The sequence below is a fragment of the Phyllobates terribilis genome, unplaced genomic scaffold (assembly GCF_046119375.1).
Source record: "Phyllobates terribilis strain yellow unplaced genomic scaffold, ASM4611937v1 Scaffold_7__3_contigs__length_470593459, whole genome shotgun sequence".
Lineage (NCBI taxonomy): Eukaryota > Metazoa > Chordata > Amphibia > Anura > Dendrobatidae > Phyllobates > Phyllobates terribilis.
The window spans coordinates 332,820,230-332,844,441 of record NW_027362767.1 but is presented as its reverse complement, the minus strand read 5'-3'; positions in this window follow the sequence as shown (position 1 = coordinate 332,844,441).

Sequence of the window (24,212 nt, the reverse complement as noted above, 5' to 3'; positions counted from 1 at the left end):
CACCTCTGCCAGAGGTGTGGCATTCCACCCCCAGGTAAGGATGGAGTATGGACCAGGGCTCAGTTGGCTGCATACAGCACACTCACCCCATTTCTGAGGGACAGTTCAACGGTGCTCCCATTAGACAGAAATGCAGGCACGACAGACCATGTCCCTGGCTGGAGTGGGGAGGGGGGAGGAATACCCAGTGGTGTAGGAGCAGATAGGGGTTGGTTCCTGAGCATAGGAAGGAGCACATTGGTTGCTGGTCACCTGGGCTCATGGCTAGAGGGAGGTATAAAAGGTGGGCACCATCTTAGGTCAGGAGTTCAGTCAGTCTGTGGAGAGAGAGGAGAAGACAGGGAGTAGTGGCTCTGTAGGAGCTCTACTCCAGAGTGGGCCTAGAGAAAGGCCGAGGAGGAGAGTGGAGAGAGAGAGAGGAGGTGAAGGGGAGCTGTGGTTCCTCTCAGCCCAGCTCCACGAGAAAGGAGAAGAAGGAGGAACAGAAAAGAGAAGAAGAGACAGAGGAACAGAGGGGCTCAGGAACAAGAAGGTGGAAGGGACCCTAAGAACCCACGAGAATACCGGGTGAAGGGTCAGGCAGATTAAGGGTACCGGATCCCAAGTTGGTGGAGGAGAAACAACCCTCAGCCAAAGACCGGAGGCTGTGACCATTTATTGGTGAGGCACCTCATCAAACCTGCTAGGAAGGCACCATAAAGGACAGCGGGGAACGGGGCCTACGTTTACCCACGCAGATCCGCGCCAGCTGGACAAAAGTGGGTCACTGGTGAGGCAGGCCAGAGGAAGGATTGAAGGGGGTCCTGAGCCATACTTCTGAGCTGCCTGGGAGTTGACCGAGCCCCACACCTGGTGGACGCAGCACGGCTCGGGCGGTCACTGCTGACAGAAGTGACCCGGAACAAATGAACTGTGAGTAAAGACCCTGGACTGTAACTTGTTGTCCGTGTGCTCCTTCGCGCCTCCAGCACTACCGGTACTGGGACTCTCACCACCATCACTCTCACCATTCACTACACTGCCCTGGGGCTGCACTCTTCCCGTGGGGAGTCACACCACCCCAGCTGCACCAACCATCAGCCCCAGCGGTCTGCCCTGCAGCGGCGGTTCCTAATGACCGCAAATCCACGGGTGGCGTAGTCGGACATCACTTAAAACTTATAAAGGGACTACCACTGGTCTAACCACCCTGAGCCACGGACCGGGTCGCCACTACTACTCCCATCGTGCCTCTATTGCCCGGATCCGAGTGCCCCACGGCCCAGGGGGCGAGTCATTACCACTGCTTCTTCCGCTGTTGTGCGTGTAATAGAACCCCCTGTTGTGCGTGCCAGGCAATCCCCTGTCCATACTGCATGCAAAGATGCCCGCTCCTCTCAATCTTCACTTATTATGGCAGTTTCTCAAGAAACAGCATCAACGTCCATGTCCCACCGCAGCGTTCAATTGTCCATATCCCAGAGCTTTGAACGAAAGCACAAATTCGCAGCCAACGCCCCACAGGCCACAGTCCTAAATTCGCACATTTCACACTTGCTTGCGTTGGAAATGCTGCCTTTTAGGCTGGTGGAGACGGAATCCTTCCGCAACCTTATGGCGGTGGCCGTCCCTCGGTACTCGGTCCCCAGCCGACACTATTTTGCCCGGTGTTCCATCCCAGCACTACACGAGCATGTGTCCCAAAACATCTGCCGTGCCCTCAACAATGCAGTTACTGGGAGAGTCCACCTGACAACGGACATGTGGACAAGTGCTTGTGGCCAGGGACGGTACATCTCCCTGACGGCGCACTGGGTAAAAATAGTGGAAGCCGGGACCCAGTTGGACCTTGCGACGGAACACATCCCCCACACCGAGGATTGCGGGCCCTATGTCAGTCAGAGTTGCCCCCACAGTGTACAGCTCCTGCGCATCCTCCTCCTCCTCCTCCTCATGTTCAGCCTCCATCTCAGATATCACCACATCAGTTACAAGCTGGAAGCACTGCAGTACTGCCTCAGCCAAGTGGCAACAGGCTGTGCTGAAACTCATAAGCTTAGGTGATAAACCTCACACTGCTTGTGAGTTGTGGACAGCTGTGAAAGAGCAGGCAGATCTGTGGCTGAGACCGCTGAACCTACATCCAGGCATGGTTGTGTGTGACAATGGCCGTAACCTGTTCTGAGGCGAGGCGAGATCACACACGTACTATGCCTGGCTCATGTACTTAACCTCGTGGTTCAGCAGTTTCTTAAATCGTACCCCAAGTTGCCAGATCTGCTCATTTTCGCAAGTCGGCTACAGCTTCCGCCGCCCTTGCTGTGTCGCCGCAGCGTTTGCAGCTTCTGGCACACCGACTGGTGTATGATGTTCGCACACATTGGAACTCTACCCTCCACATGTTGCAAAGGATTTGTGAGCAGAAGAGAGCAGTTGTGGAGTACCAGCTGCAACAAGGCCGTCGATATTCAGGTCAGACTCCACACATAAGACCTCAGGAGTGGACCTGGATGTCTGACATATGTACCATCCTGACAAACTTTGAGGAGTCCACCAAGATGGTGAGTGGCCATGACGCCATCATTAGCGTCAGCATCCCACTTGTCTGTCTTTTGCAATGCTCTCTGCAGAGAATTAAAGAGGAGGCATTGCAGCCAGAGTATGGTGAGATGGATCAAGAAGCCGTAGCCGGCGATTGACACACAGCCCAGGCTCATCTCATCCCAATGTGCATTGGGGGACAATGAGGGAGAGGAGGAGGAGGAGGAAGAACAGGAGCTGGTATGATACGCAGTAGACGGTAGTACCTGTACAACTGTCATACCGTCGGTTCAGCGTGGGTGGCCTGAGGACAGGGGAGAGGAGGAGGAGGAGAGCATGGTCAGTCGTCATCTTGGTGAGGACACGGAAGTCTTGTCCGTTACCAGTCTGGCAAGCATGGCTGACTTTATGTTACGCTGCCTTAACCGTGACCCTCGTGTTGTCAAAATGTTTGGTGACAGTCATTACTGGTTGGTGACACTTTTAGACCCCCGCTACAAGGATAACTTTCACTCTCTTATTCCTGAGGTGGAGAGGTCTACAAAAATGGGGCAGTACCAGAAGGCCCTTGCTGCAGAACTCTTAAAAAAATTCCCATCTGAACACGCTAGCTGCAGAGGTCACAGTTCGTTGCCCGACCAAGGCGTACAGGCGAGAGAGACGCAACTTTAATCCAGCAGAGGCAGGGGAACACTGTCAACGTTCTGGGGCAGTTTTCTGAGACCCGCCCAGCTTACAGGCTCTGAGGCGCGGGGTACTCTCACAAGGAGTGGAAAGTTTCAAAAGATGGTAAGAGAGTACCTTGCCGACCGTACCAGCGTCCTCCGTGATTCCTCTGTGCCTTTTAATTTTTGGGTATCCAAGCTGGACACTTGGAATGAACTCGCTCTGTACGCCTTGGAGGTCCTGGCCTGCCCTGCCGCTAGCGTGTTATCGGAGCGTGTTTTTAGTGCCGCTGAGGGAATTATAACTGATAAGCGCACTCGCCTGTCAACTGACAATGCTGACAAGCTGACCCTTATCAAAATAAACAAGGGCTAGATTGGGCCAGACTTCTCATCACCACCAAATGACATCAGAGTAACATAAAGTCAAATCCACTGTGTTATTTCGGGAGGTGTATTCCCATGCACCGCTTCACACCCACACATGGGTATACGCTTCCTCATTTCGGCTGTATTTTGCTCTTCTCCTTATCCTCAGCCTCCACCACCACTATACCACCAGTGTGACCTTGGTCCGTGTTGCCAGCATTGCAAGTTCCTCCGTCCTAATTTTTGGCAGCTTTTGCTTGGAAGGCGTAGGCAAAGACTATGGGAGACCCACTCCCCAATAATGGGAATGATGTTTTTAAGATGCTGTACTGCATGGCTCTTCCAAGGGGCATTTAAACCATCTTGTTAAGCTACTGCGACCTCCACGTCTCTTTGAAGGGGCATTTAAACCGTCTTGTTAAGCTACTGTGTTACGAGTCTGGGGGGTGGAACCTCTTTGCTACAGTGCAAGGAGGGACCCAGAGGGGCGTAACTAAGTATCAACCTGGACCGACCCTGGTCGTACGGCGGCTAATGACTCCGTGACCAGGGAGGGACCGAGCCGAGGGACCAGATGCTACTCTGGGGACGACCTTGTAAGGGAGCAGGTGACTCCCACGGTACAGATGGCAGGGACTGACCTGAATAGCAGGTAGGCACAGCAGGCAGGCTGGCGAGCAGGAGCCTCCAGGTAGGCTATCAGGTAGACACGGCAAGTGACGGCAGGAGTCTCTAGGTGGGCTGGCAGGTGGTCACGGCAAGTGATGGCAGGTGTCTCTAGGTGATCACGGCAAGTGACGGCAGGAGTCTCTTGGTGGTCACGGCAAGTGACGGCAGGAGTCTCTAGGTGGGTTTCAAGGGGCATTGCAGTTCCTCATAATTTTTGGAAAGCCTTCCATTCACTGCTTAGGCCAACAGTGCATAGGAGACCCAGTTGCTATAAATGGAAAAAACGGTTTAGTTAAATCCCTCTGACCTCCATGTCACTTCCAAGGGGCATTGGAGTGCCTCGAGATTTTTGTTAGACATTGCACTCACTGCATGTCCTTTAACTGTGTAGCCGAACCGCTCCTTTTGGTACAGAAACATATCCTACAAGACATGTGTGGTTGACTGGCCTGATATTGATGTGAATAGTCCCTGTTCCTCCTGCTCTTTCTCCTTTGCCACCACCTCATCCATCATTTATCACCTGAAGCTTTGTTTTAACGGGAGTCATAGAACTGGGATAGTAGCAGGAAAACATCCAGCAATCCTCGGAGGAGGTAGGATATGCACCAAAACGCTGACCACCTCAGGCCTAGCCACTACTACATACATGCGCTTGCATTCCAAGAAAACAAAGCAGACGATAACTTCTATCATCATCATCATCATGCTCCTCATCTTGGCACTCTCAACTCCCCTAATGGAGAAGCCAGGGCCCACCGGAAGAGTCTGGTTCTCTGCTGGGCTTGTCTAATGCTGCCCTAAAGCAGGCCAGCCTAAGAAAAGTGTGGGGGAAGTTTCAAGGAGAAATAGGGGTGGCTGGGACCATTTATGGACACTCGGCCACCCCCAGGCGGCTGGGGACCGTGTGTGGACACCCGGCCGCGGGGCGGCTGGGGACTGAGTATGGACACCTGGCTGCCCCCTGGCGGCTGGGGAGCGAGCATGGACACCCGGCCGCCGGGCGGCTGGGGACTGAGTATGGATACCTCGCTGCCGAAGCAGCCATGAGGTAGTGGCCAGCTTCGGCCTCCTCCAAACTAAAAGGCCCCATTTCAAGTGCAAGCTAGCAGTATGGTATTGCAGCCTGGGGGTGCGTGGGTGGCAGGTTACACACACTTGCATTCCAAGAAAACAAAGCAGATGCTAACTTCTATCATCATCATCACGCTCCTCACCTTGGCACTCTCAACTCCCCTGATGGAGAAGCCAGGGCCCACCGAAGGAGTTTGGTACTCTGGTGGGCTCATCCAATGCTGCCCTAAAGCAGACCAGGCTAAGAAAAGTGTGTGGGAAGGTGACAGGAGAAATAGGGGCGACTGGGGACTGTTTATGGACACCCGGCTGCCCCCAGGCGGCTGGGGACCGTGTGTGGACACCCGTCCGTGGGGCGGCTGGGGACCGAGTATGGATGCCCGGCCACCCCCTGGCAGCTGGGGACCGAGCGTGGACACCCGGCCGCCGGGCGTCTGGGGACTGAGTATGGATACCTCGCTGCCGAAGCAGCCATGAGGTAGTGGCCAGCTTCGGCCTCCTCCAAACTAAAAGGCCCCATTTCAAGTGCAAGCAAGCTAGCAGTATGGTATTGCAGCCTGAGGGTGGGTGGGTGGCAGGCTGCATACTTGCGCTTGCATTGCAAGGAATGAGGGAGGTACAATTGAACACTGCCCTGGGATAAGAACTTGCACGGGGATAGTTCCAAGTCTGCATCTTCTGATGCGGCAAAGATCACTTCTGATGGGCACATGTTTAGGCAGTGACCTGGGAGTCAGAGATGCTTCCAGGGGTCTTCCCCATGCTGTTCCCATGTCTTTTCAGCACTGTATGCATGTGTCACACAGCACATGGCCAGATAAGATTGTAAAATGTTAAAATGACATTTCCCGGTGAATGCATTTGTCACAGTTGAAAGCAATACAAAAGTGCAAAAACGCATAAAAAATGCTGCTTGTGAACATAGCCCAAGGTGTGGAGGAGTATTTTTGTTTTTGGTTATTTATTTTACCTTTTACACAAGTCTTTACCCTGGAAAGGAAGTTCCTTAACATATTTCACAGGAAAACTGTTTCAGTTTCGTTTTTAAACGTTTTATTGTGAGCCCGTAAAAGTGGCTTAATACCTCTGATCGCGTTGTTGACAGCTGTGACCTGGGGGTCAGAAATGCTTCCTGGGGCGATCCCCGTGCTGTCCCCATGTCTTTTGAGCACTGTCACTATCGTTTTGGGCACTTTTTTGGTTTTCTACAGAGTGCCGGGGGTGCCGCCGCAAAAATGCTCGGGTCTCCCATAGACTAACATTGGGCACGTTGCTCGGGTCGAGCACCCGAGTATCACGGTGAGCTCGGCCCGAGCTTCGAGCACCCGAGCATTTTAATGCTCGCTCAACACTAGTAGTCACCATTACCAATATTGATATAATTCTGTGTTACCTGCCTTGAACTGTGTAATAGACGTGCTGTCTTAAACTGTAAGCCCGCCTAAGATGATAATGGGAAGCTGGGAAGAAATAGGAAGTGTCAGCCTACTGTACATGCGAAATAACCATTGAGAAAACTGCAGTATTTCAAGATTTCAAGATGACATTGAAAATAAAATACCCACTAAATATTTTGAAGAAATCTTCTTAAGATGAAAACATAATTTAAACAGTAGATTGGAAAATAAAATCGTAAACTTCAAAACTTTTTCTCCTATTCTAAAAACTGAAACAATTTTGACTGACAATGACAGAACCAAGACAGACATGGCAATCAAAGAAAAAAGGAGATATGCTTACTAGCGGTGATCACCCAAATAATCAACAATAAGTAATTTACCATAAATATACATCAGTTTATTCAAAACATATAGATCCTGACACACATATACAGAAGAATATACCGACCGACAATTAAAACACCATAATAAATAGTGGACAAAAGCCACTACTAGGGGAGCCAGCTATAGCAAAGTACCTTCCTATATTTTGGTGGAATATAATGCATAGTAATACACGTAAGTGAGTAAGAAATAGGATAAAAATTGCACAGGCTGAAACGGGGTATCTGTGATGGTCAATATTCCCCAGACTCTATATTGCACATACCAAAATAGAAAATCTCATGAGGCATACAAAACACAAAAATGATTAGATGAAAATATATAAATGTGTATACATAACCTCAGAAACCTATCGGTAGATTGAGATGAGAATCATCATATATGGGGCACCAAAACAATAACAATAAATATAAAGGTGTGAATAAGAGTATATATATTGCCCATGCCCCACCTTTTACCCCACAAATGCAAACATATAGACAATATCAGTGGCTAGTTCTGCCCCTGAAGCTTGTAGAACAACCAAATCTACATTGAGACCTAGGGTAGATAAGTGCTACAAGGATACAGCCTGTACATGGGAAGGTATAGCTGAAGCTCCCGTGCCCAACGCGTGTCGCCACTCAAGGTGGCTTCATCAGGGGCATATTGATATAATTCTGTGTTACCTGCCTTGAACTGTGTAATAGACGTGCTGTCTTAAACTGTAAGCCCGCCTAAGATGATAATGGGAAGCTGGGAAGAAATAGGAAGTGTCAGCCTACTGTACATGCGAAATAACCATTGAGAAAACTGCAGTATTTCAAGATTTCAAGATGACATAGAAAATAAAATACCCACTAAATATTTTGAAGAAATCTTCTTAAGATGAAAACATAATTTAAACAGTAGATTGGAAAATAAAATCGTAAACTTCAAAACTTTTTCTCCTATTCTAAAAACTGAAACAATTTTGACTGACAATGACAGAACCAAGACAGACCTTATAATGATCAATGGGGTCCGCCAGCTTTTGTCTGCATCAGTTATGCAACAGATCTGTTTTAGACATTAATTCTGTCTGTCTGTTCCTTAAACAGGAACAAGGAGAATGTCCATAAGAAAGCGTGAACGTAGCCATAGGGTACGTGCGCACATTAAGTATTTGTTGCAGACAAAAAATGGGTCTTTTGCAGGAAAAACGCCATGTAAAATTAGGCCTTTTTTTGCGTGAATCTTTGATGCTTTTTTTTTAGCATTTAATTAAATAGGACATAGGACGCGTCCTCCACAAGAAGCACAGTGTTACTCTCACGCCCAGACTGTTTGGCGAGAGCGTGGTTAGTGGTCCCACTGGGCCACGAACCAAGGAGTGCCTGGAGGGGCGTGACTAGGGGTCTCTGCAGATCCGACCACGGACACACGGCAGCTTAATCGACTCCGTGGTACGAGGAGGGATGTGGGAGGTGGCACAGGTGCTACTCCAGGTCAGACCCCAGTCATGCAGGAACGGGCAGGTTTGGCTGGTATGCAGACAGGCAGGTACTGGCAGGCACGGCGGGTATACAGACAGGCGGGTACTGGCAGGCACGGCTGGTATACAGATAGGTGGGTACTGGCAGGTAGGTAAACAGGCTGGATAGGGACCAGTACAGACTGGGATACAGGAACAGAGCAGCAGGTGCAGAGGGAAAGCAGAGCAGGGAAGAGCCTCAGGTGCGGAGGGGAAGCGGAGCAGGGCACAGCAGAGCAGGTGCAGCGGAGCAGGGCAGAGCAGAGCCTCAAGTGGGGAGGGGAAGTGGAGCAGGGCAGAGCAGAGCAGAGCAGCAAGTGCAGAGGGGAAGCGGAGCAGGGCAGAGCAGAGCAGAGCCGCAGGTGAGGAGGGGAAGTGGAGCATGGCAGAGCAGAGCGGCAGGTGCGGAGGGGAAGCGGAGCAGGGCAGAGCAGAGCAGAGCTACAGGTGCGGACGGGAAACGGAGCAGGGCAGAGCAGAGCTGCAGGTGCAGACAGGAAGCGGAGCTGAGCAGTGCCGCAGGAGCGGACAAACAGGACTGGGCTCTGTTCACATGGAACAGACAGGGACAGGGAAACACAGGAAGATAGCTAGAACACAGGAGGTAGATACGGAGGCAGGGAAATGGGACAAGCACAACCAGATACAAACAAGGTACTTGCTAAGAAGTAGTGAGTGGACACAAAACTCACAAACAGAAGTACAGAGATAACGAGTAGGAGTTAGGTACTGGTTCAGACACTGCAGGAAAAGGGAAGGATCGGACATAGAGACAAACAGGTAACGGGCTTGGACACAGTACAGACAGGAACGAGATACAGGAACGAGCCTGGGCATTTAGCCCCCAGAGTGGCGGAAATAGAATAGAAGTCATAGATACAGGTAACGGGCCTGGGTACTCAGCCCCCAGGGTGGCAGAAATAGACTAGAAGTCACAGATACAGGTAACGGGCCTGGGTACTCAGCCCCCTGGGTGGTGGAAACAAGCAAGATTCAGGACAGGACCTGGCAACTCACAGTTGCACAGAACACACTGAAAGAAAGTGTTGCTCAGGCCCTTCCCACCGGGTGGAGGAGGTTTAAGTATCCAGTGACTCTCAGCAATAGGCTGGGGATGCATTAGGACTGTGCACACTGTAACTTTAAGAATCAGGAAGTTCCAGCGCCGCCACCCTAAGCCAGCAGACAAGAGACATGCACACAGCGAGTAGAGGAGCATAGTGCACAGCCTGGACTGGTAGGTAAGTTGGCGGTCTTGCATGGTGGGAGATGGTAAGCCATGCCAGCATGCCGCCAGGGATGTTACACACAGATGGAGGACGGCATTGCATAAAGAAGGGAGGCGCCGAACCAAGACAGCGATGCCCATCGGACCCAACCACCCCACAGGTTAGTATAATAAAAGGTGTTTTTCTTTTGCTGCAGGCTGGATTGTGGGCATAAATACAGCATATTAGAATGCTGTATATCAGGGCTGAAAGGTGGTGGCTGTGTCTCAAATGGGACAAACTTGGTGACAGGTTCCCTTTAAGATTCTCAGAATATGGCAACACAAAAAAAATTCTTAAAGGAAATCTATCAGCATAATTTCAGCTATTTATATGTGCATGTAGCTCTTTCAAACAAGTCCAGCAATATTTTTTCATGTCCAGTTCATTCCTCAATATGCAAATGAGGTTGTATATCTGATTCCTCTGTCTCTCCAGCTCTATAAGCTGCCAACTGCCACCTCCTCCTCCTGCTTGACTGACAGCCTCTATACAGTGTGACTTCAGGAAAATGAACTGTCAGTCAAGCAGGAGAAGGTGATGCAGGGTGGGGCATAGATTCAGAGTGACAGAGGCTTCAGATCTACAAATCACTCTTCAGCCTGTCATATCAATTCAAATGTTGACTTTTCACTAAGGGAGGAACAAATTGGCCATGTAAATGTATTGCTGGACTTGTCTTTGAATGGACTAAATGTGCATATAAATAGTTTGGGGTGGCAAATACTGCAGATAAATTACCTTTAAAGTTGTTATTATTATTTTTTTTTTTTGATAACTAAAAAAACAAATCAAGGATACAGAAGAATTGCCATTTTTTCCATTATCCAATTCCCACAAGAAAAGAATAGAATATTTTCAACACATTCTATGTACCCCAAACTTGTCCCCAAAATACATCTCATCCTACTTTCCTGCTTTTAAAATAAGCTCTAAAATTGCTGTACTAAAAAACAAACAAAAAAAAAAACCACTCAGTCCTCAAAGCTCAAAATAGCTACAACTTGTTAACCTAAACCCTATATTTTCTAATTAGTTTACACCAGAAAACTGATACACAGACATTGTGTTCTTACTATTTGCTATTTTATTTATAATGTTTGAAATTTACAGCAAGTTTCCAAGCATTCAGCTGTGTCTGCCATTAATGTAACAATACTTCCCTTGTTTGCTACAAGAAGTGTTAAAGGCTGTTCTCACATTTACAGTTCTGTGTAACAAAGCGTACAAAACATTAAGTGTTGTGTGTAGAAATGTTGTTTACTGTCCTGTTGTAACAAATCAGCAGACATGAATACCATTATCACGTCTCAGCCTTTACAATTATTTTAAGAATCCCAAAAAAACTTCAGGCAAAGTGATAGAACTGTTTTAATGTACTTAAATGAATTTACAGGACTTAAAAAAATCAATGTCAATAGCTTGCCAGCTCGGAAACACGGGTTTGTAATCCAGCATTAAAAAAGGTTTATACGCAGCACTGATCCTATGGTTCATTGGCGCTTCCCCCTGTTATGTCGATAAGAAAATGCTACATTTATACAAATTATAATCAAAAAAACTATTTGTCCTACACACTCTAGTAGAGTTGCTGACACAACATAACCATTGATATCATATAATGAGGTCTATATCCGATAGATGCACCGAAGACCAAATTAATTCAGCAAGCACAAATTTTTATTAGTATTTAAATATATATATGAACATACAATTAATAAGTGTTAAAAGGCACCTCCATACTGTGAGGGACCATGAACTGCATTGGGTCAGGGAGTGTGTACCTGCTTGTGATATATTACTGCTTCACCAGTATGCTAAAATACAGCTATTAACCTGAGTGTGAACCATGATCATATAGAGATGCCAGTGACGAACTATATATGGTATAGTATAGTAATGACACACCGCAAATTTACCTTAATGCAGGCACCAACACAATGCAGAGTCCCTCATCCCCTACGCACGTTTCATCTTTTGACTTCCTCAGGGAGTATGGAGGTGCCTTTTAACATTTATTAATTGTATGTTCTTATACAGTACAGACCAAAAGTTTGGACACACCTTCTCATTTAAAGATTTTTCTGTATTTTCATGACTATGAAAATTGTACATTCACATTGAAGGCATCAAAACTATGAATTAACACATGTGGAATTATATACTTAACAAAAAAGTGTGAAATAACTGAAAATATGTCTTATATTCTAGGTTCTTCAAAGTGGCCACCTTTTGCTTTGATGACTGCTTTGCACACTCTTGGCATTCTCTCTGTAGGCTTTGCTATGTACAACTGGCTAGCCCTGCGTTTAAAGAGCCTAGGTGTTCTTCTAAGTCTGTCTGCTGGGGAGGCTGAGCAGACTGGATGTGTCTCGAAGTTGAGGAAAGAAACAAGCCAGAATCTCTTTGAGAAGAGTCAGCCCAGGCCGTGTGCACCAGACTGCAAGTATCAGTGGTTGCTATGGATGACAGCAGTTTTGTTTGACCAAACTAGGGCTAGCTCAACAGTGTCTGAAGTAGTCAGGGTCTATACTGTTAAGTTAATGCCTGGACAAGGCTAGGGATTTATGCTTATGATTTTGTTATTTTGGTTCTGTGCAATCTGGGGAAAGCAATAAAAACTGCACATGTTTGGAACAAAACTGCATTGCCTGTGTGAACGCTACCTAAGCCCTAATGCCTACCTGAGAGAGTAAATCCTATAAAGGTATTGTGAGAGAACAGATTCCATTTTGTGTCTGTTGTATCCATCTTGTCTTATAACTCCTGTGTCATGGTGATCAAATAACACTGCTGGGCAGGGGTATTTCACAATACTATTCATGCCAATAAGGTTCCTATTGGCTACATATTTTGGAGGGATCTTTCCTTTGTCTGTGACACTATTTAACCTTGGGTTCTGTATTAATAAAGCAGAAATCCTGAGTACACCATACAAGGCTGTGCCGTATTGATTTCCTGAGCGCTTATTAATTTGGAGTTCAAAAGACAGTGTCGGAATACCAAGCAGAGACCAGTGACATCACTTGTGGGGGCGGCGCTAGTCTCCTGTTCCTCTGGGTATAGTGACACCACTCTTTTTCTGGCTTATTACTATTCACCTAAGCAGATAACAGAGAGCACACAGGAAAGACAGCGCACTGCGCACATTGTACAATGGAGACGGCACATAGAGGCCACAGCAGGGACAACACCACCACCTGAAATGAGTGTCACTGATGATGCTTCATTTCAAGGAGGGGGCAGAGGCTGTGACAGTGACCACAGCCTCTGACCCCCCGATGACCCTTTGTTTGAGCATCCCAGCATGCTCTGGGATACTCAAATGATTCTTCGTCACACAAAAAGTAGGGAAAAAAAATTCAATAGTTATTAGACAGTGTAGCTAGGGAACAGTAGGGAATTTTTAAAGCAAGTATATTAGAAATAGCATATTAAAGCATCAAAATGATAGGCCACCCCTTTAAAGAAGAAAGTTATTTGTTAAGATTGTATTTCAACAATCTTCTTTACTTCTATACTAAATACAATAGGCAGCAGAGCTTCTCAGAGGCTGACTGTAGTCTAGTTGAATTGATAATTTTATAATTTTCCCGTTTCCTTATATTTTTGCATAGTTTGGCGGATTCGATACTTAAAGCCCAACTGTTTATTGTTATCTACAAAGAGGAGCTTGACATCATTGACGATTCATGTGTAGTACTCGATTATAGAGCAGGCGACATGTATAGAAATTGTTTCCTTATGTACTCTTCTAAGGACTATAGAAAATGACTGATTTGGTTTCTTAAACAAATTGTAGTCTGCTTCTTAAAAACTCATTACATGAGACCTTCTACACTATCTACACCTGCAGAACATTAAAAGTCAGAATACTTCACGAGTGTATCATTTACTAATGTCAAGTGTATGAAATGGATGAGTTTGTTTAATAATCAGCATGTAAGACATCTAGAGTGAAGTGTATATCTGAAGCCGCGCTTTACTCATTGAGGATATTAGTATAAATCGGAGTATGCATCAATAAATGAAACGAAAAAAAAATATTTTCTCATGAAACAGTTTAACATATTATAAGATATTGATAGTTCGGCTAAGTGCATGGTAATGAAAAGGAATTGATTGAGAAAAGATAAAATAATGCTATTTTTCCAGACAGCACATGATTGGAATAATACATCATAATTCATGACATTTTAACAAAATAATAACAAAAGTGCTAAATATGTAGAGTATAGCTATCACTGTGTAATGTTAAAGAGGTTGTCCACTACTACTTTTACACTGATGACCTATCCACAGGATAGGTCATTAATGTCTGATCGGCTGGGGTCCGACACCTAGCACCTCCGCCGACAAGCTATTATGGGTCTAGGCGACGGACGTCTTTTTCAAGTATTCACTTGCCGAGTTGCTCCGTCTGCTTGTAATGGCCGCCGTAGGATACTAAACATTTGCCTTCTATTCAAATCAATTGGACACAGATGTGCAGTACCAAGCCTCAGCCACTATAAGTAGATGGAGCAACGCGGCAAGTGAGTACTTCCGGCCGGCGGCTAACGCCACCGACGCCGGCAGCACCGGATCGGCGGGGATGCCGGGTGTTGGACCCCGGGCCGATCATATATTGATGACCTATCCTATGGATAGGACATCAATGTAAAAGCAGTGGACAACCTCTTTAAGATTTAGAATGAATTGTCACTCCTGAAAATTATGGAAAAAACTGATACATGGTACTGTGCAAAAATTTGAGGCAAATGTAGAAAAAATGCTGCAACGTAAGAATGTTTTCAAAGTATGAAATGTTATTAGTTTATTTTTAGCAATTAACAAAATGCAAAATGAATGACCAAACGAGAAATCAAAATCTGATCAATATTTGGTGATACTAACCTGAATATATTTGGAGCCTTCTTGATCACATGATGGATAAGTATCTGTCTGGATTTCTCAGCATTGAGGTCGCCATTAATCCTGATCAAGTCCCCAACTCCATTTGCTGAAATGCAGCCCCAAACTTGCAAGGAACCTCCACTATGCTTCCGTGCTGCTTCCAGATGCTCAATACTGTACCGCTCTCCAGCCCTTTGGCAAACAAACTGCCAAATATTTCACATTTTAACTCATCAGCCCAGAGCATCTAATGCTATTTTTCCGCACTCCAGCTCCTATGTTTTTGAGCATAGTTAAGTCACTTGGCCTTGTTTTCATGTCAAAGACATGTTTTTTTTGCCCGTAATTCCTGCATGAAGACCACATTTGGCCTGATTTCTCCAATCAGTAGAGGGGTGTAGCTCAGTTCCACTGGTTGCTGCCTGTTCTGAGCTGATGGCACTGCTGGACATCTTCTATTGACAAAGGGAAGTATTCACCATGTGTCTTTCATCGGCTGCACTAAGTGTCTTTGGCTGACCACTGCATCTATTATCCTTAACATTGTAATTTCTTGGTGTCCTCAATGTTGAGAATGTATTCAGATACGCGTTTGGAGGCACATAGGGAAAACTTGAGGCATTCTTTATGCAGGGTCAGCTTTCTGCTGCCATTTAAGGGCATTCGTCTTGGGGTTACCATGGCAAGGATCGATATGCAAGGATTCTCCTTAAATCAACAGATGATGAGATCGCTTCAATTTTCTCTCTCACTTTTTACATTAGGGGATCTTTGGATAACTTTAATAAGATGACACATGTGCAATTCTTATAATATATAGGTGTTTTTTTTTTGGTCTTTGATTTTATGGACCACCAATACATAGCTGACTACTGTCTTATTTATCGCTATCCTTATACATCACTTACTATTATATTACCTGTTTTGCTGAAACCCCACACAGTGGACGTTGCATTATTTCTGATTGTGTGGTTAGGCGGTCTGCAGGTATGTTTTCATATATTATTACAAGTTATGTTTTAGATATTACTCGTTATTTGCTGCTTTAATAATATGAAAATAGGTCATGTGAAAAAGGTACATTTATTGTAATGAGCCTGAGCTCTATCGGCAAAAAATAATGGATAGCTCGCGAACCAAAAAAACTGATAAGATATTGAGACTAGAATATTTGGACAGATTTATTTTTATATGAATGAATACTCAACGATATAGTTCTTTTTGGGGAAATGTACCATGTGTAGATGATAGGCATCAACTAGCCACAAAATAACCACTCTTCCAAATGGAAAGTACAAATGTGCCCAATGTTACCCTTCTCCACAGGTTACTTGATGGCAATAAATAGGAAAAGTGGGACATGGTTCAGGTCACTCATATCCAATATGGAACCTAGGGCAGGAGGAGGAGATCTTGGCTCTAAGCTGGGGTACAGTTTTTTTATTCTTGATACATTCTCCTGCTTTTCTTACATAATATGTTTTCTCCCTGCTTAAAAAAAATATATATATAATACAATTTTCCCACATTCCCTTTCACCCAGCTATGAATTACAGTCAATGAACAATGTAATGTATTGTATTAAATGTCTGGAACCTAATATTACTTTCTAATGCTGTTAATCCTGCAAAATATCAAAGGACTGCTTGTTCCATGAGCCTTGTACTTAGAGTATATTTTTTCTATAGATGTAAAAGCCTCATGTGTGTTTGCTTAAGGGATGTCTGTGTGAAACGTCAGTTTTCCGCCGAATGAAAAATTTGTATGAACTTTGCATGTAATTGAATTATTTGCAAACCACAGTAAAATGTTGAATTTCTCAGTAGATGTGGTACAGGGACGGACGACGGGTTCTTCTGCCTTTTTTCTTTATAGAGGGGGAAAGAGTAGATGTCATCTCAGAAACACATTTGGGGAAACTTGTTTTCTTTTCCAAGTTCTTAAAGAAAATCTCTGTGTACTAACACCAGTGACATTTGCACATGAACATATTTCCCATTATTTACAGCCTAAGGATGATATCCTTGGTTGGTCAAAGCTCTTGCCAAGCTTGTTTCAAGTCTGCAAATAAATCATTTAGACAAAAGTTTAATTAAAGTGAACATATGTTTCAAGTAAACTGATTAGGTAGGTCGGAGCAGAAACAATAAACATCTGGTAATGATGATTTACATTTCACTACTTTCTTTAAGTATGTATTACAAGCTACAAGCAGCTCCACACAGGAAACAGGTGTTAGAAGAAATTCTGCAAATGGCACGACATCAGAAATTCAAGGCCATGCACAGAATCATCTGGCCAATTGGTCCATTTGGTTCATAAACGTAAAAAAATCCATTTCTTACTTCATATTATATGAAACACTTGGGTGTAATGATCATGTACAAAGTCAAATTTGTGGATCATACAACTAAATTAAACAAAACCATATTATAAAAGGTCTACAGTAAGTCTAACGGAAAATGGAAATGTTCTGGAAAGTTTTATTATGTGTCCTTCTATCCTATAGCTTTGTAGATCACAAGGTTTGATGATTCGGTTCACTATACATTGGGCTTATGCACAGTACTATGTGAAGTCCCCATGTAATCTCCTTGTATAAAAATATAATACAGCACCCATAAAATTCTATGCTGCCCTGCTGTACCTGAATATGTGTCTAGTTCTGTTAGATGAAGCTGAAAAAAAACAAATTGTACCATGTTAAATCAGATGTTTTAATACAGAGATAATATCTAGAGATGAGTTAATCAAATGTGTGTCAAATCTTAGATATTTCGCTAGAACCAATGAATTAAAAAAATGTATTATTCAATTGGCGCAAATCACAAAAACAATGTCCAACGCCATTTTATGCAAAGCAAGAGATTGCATGAGCCATTGAAGACTCAAATGAATAAATTCATTTTCTCAAAGGTTTATAATTGCAGATGAGCAAATATTTTGAAATTTGCCGTCTTATCTTATCTTTTCTCAAATAATTTGGTTGTTTTGCAAATAAGTTTGTGTGAATCTCATTAATGGAAAGCTTGTAATTGTTTTGAAAATACACATAGGGGGAGATCAGAGAGAGGACCCTGCTGACCATAAGAGCTGACACTCTACAGGAGAGAGAGAGAGGACCCTGCTGACCATAAGAGCTTAAACTCTACAAGAGAGAGAGAAAGAGAGAAGATCCTGCTGACCATAAGAGCTAACACTCTACAGGAGAGAGAGGACCCCACTGATCATAAGAGCTTATACTCTACAGGAGAGAGAGAAAGAGAGAGAGATGACCCTGCTGACCATAAGAGGTTACACTCTACAGGAGAGAGAGAGTCCCGCTGACCATAAGAGCTTACACTGTACAGGAGAGAGAGAGTCCCGCTGACCATAAGAGCTTACATTCTACAGGAGAGAGAGTCCCGCTGACCATAAGAGCTTACATTCTAGAGGAGAGAGAGTCCCACTGACCATAAGAGCTTACACTCTACAGGAGAGAGAGTCCCACTGACCTTAAGAGCTTACACTCTACAGGAGAGAGAAAGAGAAAAAGAGGACCACACTGATAATAAGAGGTTATACTCTACAGAAGAGAGAGAGCACCTCTTATCATAGAAGCTTACACTGAAGAAAGAAAAAAACACGCTGCCCATAAGAGCTTACACTCTGCATGAGAGCGAGAAAGAAAGAGAGAAGACCCTGCTTATCATAAGAGCTTACACTCTTCAAGGAAGAAAGGACCCCGCTGACTATAACAGCTTTCACTCTGCAGAAGAGAGAAGTACTTACTCTGGAGATGGACACGACTCTGTTGTACAAATTGTGCTCCACTAGGAACCACTGATCTGTGATCGCCCAGGTGCCGACCACCACTGTACTAGGAATGATAATCCACTAGATGTCATAGTTGCAGGGCAATATAGAGAAGATGGCGTGGCAACGCAAAATTATGTTAGCCCACTCTCTGATGTTTTACCAGTGTGGGAAATGGTCCCTGGCAAGTTATTTTTCTTGCTTTTGTGAACCGCGAATCGAATCTCAAAATATTTAAGTTCACATGAAACCACAAATTTCAGGGAATTCGAACTTGAATATCCAAGGATCTATCCTCTTATCTCTATTTATAATACATGCCTATACATAGGCACCATAATGTTATTAAAGTTGCTTATGACAAATTTACTGTCTCAGGGAATCAACTAAAGAGCTGATATTGTAACAATTGTCATTTGACCACTTATGCTTGGATTAATTGTGCACAGGTCTTATTTCTAGTATTTCTTCTGATTGGGGGTACTTTTTGGGCTTAAAATAAAAATACTGTGTATTTCCCGTTTTCGTGAATATACATTATAACTGTACTTGGCATAAGGAGTGTGTTTTTTGAGTAAAATATTTTTTTTATTAAACTTTATTTCTTATCACAAAAATATACAATAAAAAGGCTTCCCAATATGTTTTCTTATTTTCATGCTCAAAAAAAACAACCTACCTACTGGAAATAAAAAAGTAATAAAATAAGTAAATAAATTAATTAATTAATAAAGAAGTAAGTGGGTGAAGCAGGAGTGCATGAAGTAGTGAGAAAAAAGGATTGTCATTTTCTCATTTTCAGACAGCATTCAGATTCAGGATCTCCCCTCCACACACCCCCACCCTTCCACCCCTCTAGCTGTTTAAATTGAAGTATTCCAATATTTCTGCAATGAAAACTTGCTCAAAATTACTATTTTTTTTTAAACAGGAAAAATATATATTGTTGTACCGTGTTAGCCAGTAGATAGAAAAATATTACGATTTGAGAGTCCTCAGTGGTTGATACCTTTTAATGGCTAACTGAAAAGATGGTAACAAATTGCAAGCCTTCAAGAATACTAGGGTCTCTTCACCAGGCATGGAATAACACAAAATCTGAAGAGCAACATATTTATGCACAACAGGACAAAGGAATAATGCAACAGATGAGATGTGACGTTAAGCACAACTATCATTTTGGGAGAGAGATAAACAGTTGTAGCCATAAATATAGGAGCAGTTCATAGAGAAGGAGTGTGAAAGTTTTATTGCCTGTGATTGAGGTCTGGTCCATGGTTGTGATGCCCCCACATGGTCTGAGAAGCAAATTTCTTAGTGGATATAGAAAGACAGAAATTCATGCGACGCAATCATTCCTGCACTGAGTGTGTCAAAGGTTGTCATGAGTTTGTATTCCCAGACTATCCCGTCTCTCTGAGATTTGAAGTTATCTTTTAATACCAGTAATTTCATGTCCATTATGCTGTGATTATGGATACAAAAATGTTTGGCAACAGGTAGATCTATTTTTTTTCTTTTATTGTGCGGCAATGAGAATTCATCCTAACATACAGTCCTAACATAAATACAGACCCTAGAAAAAAAACATTAAAAATGCACTTCAATATACAATGCAGACCAGACCCCAAAATAAATACTACAAAATGCTGCAAAGGGCCACAAAGGCAATAAATATCACAGAATAAATACAGACCCCAAGCCCCTAAATAAATGCAGACTCAGACCTAATCCCTAAACTAAAGAGGTCTCTAAAACTTATACAGACACCTGAAAAATAGATACCTCAAAACCCTGAATATAGACCTCCTAATATATAGTACAGACCAAAAGTTTGGACACACCTTCTCATTTAAAGATTTTTCTGTATTTTCATGACTATGAAAATTGTACATTAACACTGAAGGCATCAAAACTATGAATTAACACATGTGGAATTATATACTTAACAAAAAAGTGTGAAACAACTGAAAATATGTCTTATATTCTAGGCTCTTCAAAGTAGCCACCTTTTGCTTTGATGACTGCTTTGCACACTCTTAGCATTCTCTTGAAGAGCTTCAAGAGGTATTCACCGGAAATGGTTTTCACTTCACAGGTGTGCCCTGTCAGGTTTAATAAGTGGAATTTCTTGCCTTATAAATGGGGTTGGGACCATCAGTTGTGTTGTGCAGAAGTCTGGTGGATACACAGCTGATAGTCCTACTGAATAGACTGTTAGAATTTGTATTATGGCAAGAAAAAAGCAGCTAAGTAAAGAAAAACGAGTGGCCATCATTACTTTAAGAAATGAAGGTCAGTCAGTCCGAAAAATTGGGCAAACTTTGAAAGTGTCCCCAAGGGCAGTGGCAAAAACCATCAAGCGCTATAAAGAAACTGGCTCACATGAGGACCGCCCCAGGAAAGGAAGACCAAGAGTCACCTCTGCTTATGAGGATAAGTTTATCCGAGTCACCAGCCACAGAAATCGCAGGTTAACAGCAGCTCAGATTAGAGACCAGGTCAATGCCACACAGAGTTCTAGCAGCAGACACATCTCTACAACAACTGTTAAGAGGAAACTTTGTGCAGCAGGCCTTCATGGTAAAATAGCTGCTAGGAAACCACTGCTAAGGACTGGCAACAAGCAGAAGAGACTTGTTTGGGCTAAAGAACACAAGGAATGAACATTAGACCTGTGGAAATCTGTGCTTTGGTCTGATGAGTCCAAATTTAAGATCTTTGGTTCCAACCACCGTGTCTTTGTGCGACGCAGAAAAGGTGAACGGATGGACTCTACATGCCTGGTTCCCACTCTGAAGCATGGAGGAGGAGGTGTGATGGTGTGGGGGTGCTTTGCTGGTGACACTGTTGGGGATTTATTCAAAATTGAAGGCATACTGAACCAGCATGGCTACCACAGCATCTTGCAGCGGCATGCTATTCCATCCGGTTTGCGTTTAGTTGGACCATCATTTATATTTCAACAGAACAATGACCCCAAACACACCTCCAGGCTGTGTAAGGGTTATTTGACCAAGAAGGAGAGTGATGGGGTGCTACGCCAGATTACCTGGCCTCCACAGTCACCAGACCTGAACCCAATCGAGATGGTTTGGGGTGAGCTGGACCGCAGAGTGAAGGCAAAAGGGCCAACAAGTGCTAAGCATCTCTGGGAACTCCTTCAAGATTGTTGGAAGACCATTTCCGGTGACTACCTCTTGAAGCTCATCAAGAGAATGCCAAGAGTGTGCAAAGCAGTCATCAAAGCAAAAGGTGGCTACTTTGAAGAACCTAGAATATAAGACATATTTTCAGTTGTTTCACACTTTTTTGTTAAGTATATAATTCCACATGTGTTAATTCATAGTTTTGATGCCTTCAGTGTGAATGTACAATTTTCATAGTCATGAAAATACAGAAAAATCTTTAAATGAGAAGGTGTGTCCAAACTTTTGGTCTGTACTGTATATTTCAGAATAATAATATTATAACCAAAATCAAAACAGACCACAAAAATAACTACAGACCCCCTATTTAAATATCGCCTCTAGATCAGACCCCATAAACAAATACACAACCCAAACTAGGCATAACATATATAAATACAAAGCCACTGATAAGTATAGACCCCCAGATTAGACATCAAAAATAAACAGACCCCCAAATTAACAACATACCTCTGAGCAGCCTCCCTAAATAAAAAAATGGTCCAGACCACACCCCTTAAACAAAGTCATATTCTATTTATACAGAACCTTTAAATACAGATCCCAGACCTCCTAAATACAAAATCTAGACTAGACACATTAAATACAGATCCTAGACCCTTTAAGTAATAAAGACCCTAAGCCAGACCCTAACCTCACAGAACTGCTCATACGCGTCTGGATTTTTGCTACTAATCTCCATTTGTATGCATTGACTCTTCAGGCAATGATCTCACTGCCTACCTCACTTACTGACGTTTTTAGCCTATGCATAGCTTGACCTCTCACCCACCTCATTTCCTGCCTGTTGTACCTGCTCCATTGTGCTGTAATGAGCATTATTGACCTGAAGAAGACATCATTTCCATGTTAAGACGCATTGCCCTTTTATGTTTTATGTTACTCTTTTATGTACTGGGTTTTACTTATTTATTCAAATATATGTCCATTTTTTGGTGTTGACTTCTGTACTTATTTATTTAGCAGTCCTACAACTGCAGCTCCCATTTTTCCAATTTCTTCTATTTTGATCTGAATAAATAAATACAGAGCTTTGACTAGACCCCTTATATACAGACACTAGACCTTCTAAATGATCATAGATGAGAAGACCCTAGGCCAAGACCCTAAGCAATTGCGCAAAACTGCTCAGCAGCTTCTGGGTGGAACTTTCCAGTTCTTCTCACTGTTGTGAGGACTTACCCTCATCTTCCTTTCATTCCACCTATAAGTGATATTGATCCCCCAATTTATTGTGAAGATTGAAGAAATACAAGTTTTCATATGTGACTTTCATTCCATCCTAGTGAAAGTCTTCAGAAGCCATAAAGATGTCTCAGCCATAAAGGACACCTGTAGGCATGTGTGAATTGCTTTAAAGGCAGAGAATACATACCCTACAGCTTTTCCTACATCTTCATACATCTTCAGTACAACTCCATTAATGTTTACCCTCAATCGTTCCCATAAATTGTTGATATAATCCTCCAAATTATGTAACTATGTAACCATGAGAGCGCATGAATATACATTGCTTTAAATATCAGGTATATCTAAGTGCAGAGCTCTTTGTGGAAGTCGTTTGACCTTTTTCTCAGCATTTCACATAATATAATTCTAACAGTAACAGAAAGACAGTCTGTGCGCTCTGACAGTAGGCATGACAGGTTACATCAAAAAGCCGCAGACATAAGAAAAAAAATCCATCACACTTCTCCTACTTTATCACTTTTCAAACAAAGTGCCACACCAGAGCAGACTTCATTGAAACAGGAGACAGGAGATGCCATGACCCTAGATAGCAGTCTCAGATCAGCTCTACTATTACCCAACATCTTTATCTTTTTTATCCTACTGACTAAAGATCCCAGAATATAAGCACAGACTGTACTTTGCACAAGTTTTTCTTAATTATATGTTTTCATTATACCATTTCTATAAAAATATATGTAACACATGTATAGGTAGATTTACCCCTGGCTTGTGCTACTACTCTACTGAGTTGAGTTGGTGTTTTTTACAATTTATACTGTGTGCATTACTTGGTACAATATTACCATTATTCTCTCGAAATAAGTAAATAAACATATGGAGCTCGTTATTACTTGCCAAACTGTCAAGATTTGGAACAAACATCTGTTTAGCAATGCTGCATAATTACTTCTATATACGTTAACTCAAATTTGCACAAAGCTGCCTAGAAAGTCAATCAAATACATATATAATAGAAAGGATATGCGTGTGATAGTTAAAAAGAAACTTTCCAAAGAAATGAAGCAGAGATATTGGAAACTTACATTTTTCTCTTCTTTAGATCAGTTATTTCCACCTAAAGAGAAAAAAAACACCCTTTTAGTCTGTGCAACATTGTCTCACCCTGTAGTAATGGACTAATAGAAATATATTTAGTAAATACAGTGGGGAAAAAAGTATTTAGTCAGCCACCAATTGTGCAAGTTCTCCCACTTAAAAAGATGAGAGAGGCCTGTAAT